The sequence below is a fragment of the Dipodomys spectabilis genome, unplaced genomic scaffold, assembly GCF_019054845.1.
Source record: "Dipodomys spectabilis isolate Male_0828 unplaced genomic scaffold, ASM1905484v1 ptg000153l, whole genome shotgun sequence".
Taxonomy (NCBI): Eukaryota; Metazoa; Chordata; class Mammalia; order Rodentia; family Heteromyidae; genus Dipodomys; species Dipodomys spectabilis.
In genome coordinates this window covers 900,478-905,852 of record NW_024870830.1, presented here as the reverse complement: position 1 = coordinate 905,852, position 5,375 = coordinate 900,478, and the positions used below count along the sequence as shown (strand labels likewise).

The 5,375-nt window shown below is 33.3% G+C and overlaps 1 pseudogene; it reads left to right on the top strand.

The window, feature by feature from the left end:
* Positions 1 to 2,080: 2,080 nt before the first annotated feature.
* Positions 2,081 to 2,193, top strand: LOC122118489 (annotated as a pseudogene).
* The last annotated feature ends 3,182 nt before the right edge of the window (positions 2,194 to 5,375 follow it).

Here is a 5,375-nt window from a genome sequence, read left to right as displayed (position 1 = left end):
AACTAGGTATAAAGTTAAACTGCAACATCAGTAAGAGCCACAAACAGGAACGCTCAGAAGCAAGCAACCTCATGCATTGGCCTTGGTAGAAAAAAATGAAACTATGTATCCTGCTTTGGTACTTGTGTCTTTGTAGGGATGGTGTATGAGAGAAGTGTCTTAGATTCAGGCTCTTAAATTCTTTCTGTCTAAGAATCTTGATCTGCAAATTCATTTGTCCAGCTTGGAAGAGTGAAAATTTGGAGATGGATTCATCTCTGAGAAAAATCTCTAATAATGGAGTCGAGAAAAGGGAGGAACAAGAAACACAGTCTGAAGGGCAAAGTGTACCAAAAAATCTTACTCCCATTACAGCATGTCTCTGTGATTTAAGAATTCTAAACCTAGGAAGCCTAAGAAAATTGGAGCTAAAAAGCCTCCCTCAGACATTCTTAATATTGTCTTCTTTTAGGGAGAATGTGGGGAAAGAAATGAAAATATGTGTTAAGGCTGATTTTTATTTTTGAGCTCTAATTTTTATGTTCACTTGGTAAACTAAATCCTCTGTATCCCTGTCTCTGTATAAATGCCCATCAACATGAAATATAAAGTGATTTTGATGAAAAAATAAAAATGACTCAGAAGAAATTATGAATGCAAAAACAATCTTCACAGAAGCAAACTCTCAGAGATATTTCCTGACTTTGACAAGGATAAAGTGGGTGAAGTTAGTATAAATTTAGAAGTATGACAATGCACAAAAACATAAAAATATACTCATATATTTCATTATATAACCGAAATCAGAAAGCAAATGTAGTTTAGATGATTTTTTAAAACTCAGTCTCTCAGGTACTGGGAAGGTGGCTGAATGGTAGAGTGCCTGCCTTGCATGCATGAGGCCTTGGGTTTGATTTCTCAGCATCACATAAGCAGAAAAAGATGGAGTTTTGATGTGGCTCAAGTGGTATCACTAGCCTTGAGCTGAGGGACAGCACCCAGTCCCCAGAGTTCAAGCCCCATGACCAACAAAATAAAAAAAAAAAAAAAACACAGTCTCTCACTTTTGTTGCCTCAACTCTGCTTCAGCCTAGGGTTAATATTTTAGGTGTGGACATTTATCAACACTCTTGAATCAGACTCTACTTGATCATTTTTAAAATACATATTTTGTTCTTAATTTTCCTCTTTATAAATTCACATACACCTATAAAAAATGGTGTGGCCATCCCAGTAACCTTCTCAAAGTACCTGCTAATGACAACTTACAAAAAGTTCTATTTTATTACAACAAGGAAAACAATGCTACAAATAAAGAAAACCAATAATTAAATATTAATGATTAATAAAATAAAAAAACAAAACAATTACCAGTGTTTTCAGTATTTGAAGTGTACTACAAATTAGATTTTATTATTGTCATATTTCTTTTCATTTAAAGCTGGCTAAGATTATGATGTTCAACAAGAATTTTATAGGCTATGATTAGTTTTTAAAGTCACCCACTAAGATTACCATTTATAGTTCATCTCATAATTTGTATATGGCTTATTTCATCATTTGTTCCTCACTAACATATAAAGAAAGCCTTCAGTTTTAACAGAAACTGTGTAGTTAACATAGTCAACTCTTTATTCTGCTCCTTTACACAAAGACTTTGCAACTTCTCATTAGTAAAGTTTCTATAAACTCTGAAATGTACATACTTAGTAGTACTTATCTGCTACCATAAATCTTAAGTACTTTATAGAAAAGTATTATGACCTGCCAAACAGTCCCAGTTTTGGTATATATAAGCAAATTCCCAAAATTAAATATATTTAAAACATTAAAACTTTTAAAAACCTTAACACATGTGCAGTGTTCATTATGACAGGTCCCTTGTAAAGAATAATTGAATTCCTCCTCCTACACATCTCTTGAACAACAAATATCTGGAATTATTTTGTTTTTGACATGTCAATCTTGACTTTATTCTTAAATGTGTACTTATGTAAGAAGTACATGGTTCTAAAATTTCATGACAATTCTTTTAAACATACTTTTTGTTGAATTGACTAGTTTAAGAAAATCAATTATAATTTGTATATAAAAATGTTCTGTGCTCAATTCAGCATCACATACACTAACTTTGGAATGATACAGAGAAGATTAGCATGGCCCCTGCGCAAGGATGACAGGCAAATTCCTGAAGCATTCCATCACCCAATTTGTTAGGAAATGGAAAGACTTGGGGAAAAAAAAATTAAGTGAAGTAAGCCAAGTCCAAAGAAACATAGGTCCCATGGTTTCTCTAATTTTCAATAACTAATATATGTGTGGGATAAGCAGTAAAGTTCAAAAGTTATGTGTATATGACCAGATAAGATTATGTTAAGGGAAATGAACCCCAAGTTAGGGACACAAGTGGTTTTTTTTTCTTGCTATTGTTTCTCACGTACTTATAACATGCAGTGTTTTTTTTTGTTTCTTTATATGTTCCTCCCCCATGCTATAACACTTGTTTTCACTGTATTTGAAGTTGGTGCGCCTACATCTTGTATATACTCTCATCTAATTTGCTGAGGGGAAGGAAAAAAAAACAAAATGCTTAAATAGGGATACAGGTTGACCCATTGTAACAATGAGATGCCCAAGACACTATGTTATAAAGTTTACTTTACAATTGAGGTGGGGAAAAGGAGGTTAATGGACTTGTGGAGGTGGGAGGGAAGGGATGGTAGGGGAACAATAAAGGAGGAGGTAACAATGCTTGTTAAGAAATGTACTCATTACCTTGCTCATGTAAGTATTACCCCTCTGTACAGTATTTTTACAATAAGAACGTGTAAAAACGTTCTGAGATGGAAGAGTTTATTTCCTTTAATTTGCTCATATAATATCGTTAGCAAAGGAATTCATGCAAAACTCCGAAATGAAGGCATTTTGAATAAATATATGTGTGGACACACTCCTGTGCTCACCACTCGCATGTGTGTTGGCATGCTCAGAGTTTGAAATCAGGGTTTCAAGGTCTTGCTAGGCCTTTTCTCTCTAGAATGATGAACTATTAAATGAGCTACATCTCCATTCTTGGCCCTTTGCTAGTTCTTTACAATTTTTGAAAAATAATCTCATGAAATTATTTTGCTCTGATTGGCTTCCAACTATTATCCACAGATCTCAGGCTCCTGAGTAGATATCCTGAGTAGTTAGGATTACAGGTGTGATAAACCAGCAAAGGCTTTCAGAATAACGTTAAAAGTAGAAGAAAATTTACTTCAGAGGGGCATGTTTTAGCATCTCCAATTTTAAAGCATTTTGGAGTGATTACTTATGATTTTTTTTATTTTTGGATACTTATAAGAGAGTAGGTGATGATATTTAAAACTTTTAGCAGTTTTTAAAAAGCATACTGGAATTGTGAGACAGAAGAAATTTGCATCTCTTTGGACCACAATGTATAAGCTCAGTTCTGTGCATGATAACCCAATGTCACCAACACAATCTGTGTTGAAGACAAATGTGACAGAAAACAATCTCCATGGGCAATATTCAGTATGCTATTATTGCTTGGACAATATGAATATTGCATTGAGAGTGTCATAGAATGGAGAGATTTTATCTACATTTGTGTATTGCTGAAAGACTTTTGGAAACTTTGATTCATTTCTTTCCTCACTGAGTGTGTCTTTAGGCCATGCACTTACTGCCTTTAATTACAATTTTTCCCAACACTAAAATGGTAATAACATTAGCATTATAGCAAATGTTATCTTAACAATTAAGGGAATAAAACTTGTGAAATACTTAACATAAACTTCTAGGAATGAGCTTTGGGTTTAACCACCAGTCTTTTTTAAGTACTAAATAGAATGTGATAAGTAGTACAGAAACCATTACATGTAGTGAACAACCAGAAGTAATATCTATTAATCATGCTTTGCTTCCAAGGAAGCCAGGTGGATAACGTCTCATGCTGTAAATCCAACTGGTTATCTTATGCCTTGATAGTGTAAAAATATCAGGGACAGAATAATGAAGGAATGTTGTAGACTGAGGTGAAATCCATATGAAAATGTGCAAAACTAATAAAACATAAAAGTATCTGAGCAGTATATTGTGTTTTACAACATTTCAGTTACATCACAAAGATAAAGAAGACATAGAAGAATAAATTGTTTTTTTGTTGCCCTATCATAGGTCCTTAGAAGGATGAACTCTTTCCTCAATCTTATACAGGCATCGTCAGATGAGAGGAACTGTATTTTTTTGTTTGCTTCCTCGCATTTATTCTTCAGTTTGAAATCTGAGCTATTTAAAACTGAAAGAAACCAAGGGAAATTAGACAAACAGGCTTTGGAAAAAACAATCAATGTAAAATAAATAAATTGCAGCCTTGTAACAGGTCTAACTAAATTGAGTTATATAGTGTCAATTGTTAACAGAAAATGATTTAGCAATACCATGTTTTTGAAAACTGAAAAATGTTAGGAGTTGCTACATTTTTTTCTTTTCTACTACCTTGAATTAATTATTGATCTGGTTTAGCGAGATTTAAGATGAGATTAACCAGAAACCAGATTAAAAATGGACAAAAGGTTTGAATAGACGTGTTCTCCATAAAGCCCTGAAAATTGCCTGTGGGTTTACAAAGTTGTGTTTAATACAACTTCTATGCTACCTTAATGCTTTTTGAGCAGAAGTCATTAGAGAAATATAATTCAAAATTACTATTATACAACTTCATAACGATTATAACTCATCAAAAAATCAATGAAACCAATTATGGTGGTAAAGGCTTGTAATTCCAAGCATTTAGGAGGTTGGATTTTAGTCTAAGGCCAGACTAGGGTACTGCACTTAGTAAAAACCTGTCCTTTATTACCTTTGAATAAAAGACAATAATGTTGGTGAGAGTGTGGAGAAAAGGAAATTTTCTAAACTAATGGTCAAAAAACAGGTTAGTATTCTCGTTGTAGAAAATAGTATGCAAGTTTCTAAAGAAATCCAAAGTTGAGATATCATCTGACACACCAATCATGTGATTATTTCTCTCTGGGTTACTCATAAATATATCTGTAGTTCATTGTTACTCACATTATTCACAAGAGCAGCCAAGATTAAAGTCAATGTTCATTGTTCACCTACAGACTAATAAAGCAACTGTGGTACGTGCACAAATATCTTTTTCTGTTTCATCCTTAAAATAACAAGAGACTTCTCTCATTAGCCACAACTTACAATGACCTGAAAGATGTATTTCGAAATGAAGAAAAATGTTGTGTTCTGATCTTTGTAAACACACACACACACACACAACACACACACACACACACACACACACACATCAACCTCAAATATTAAGACAATTTTTTTAAAAAAAAGTAAAGCAAAGTGGAACTTCTGGGGCATTT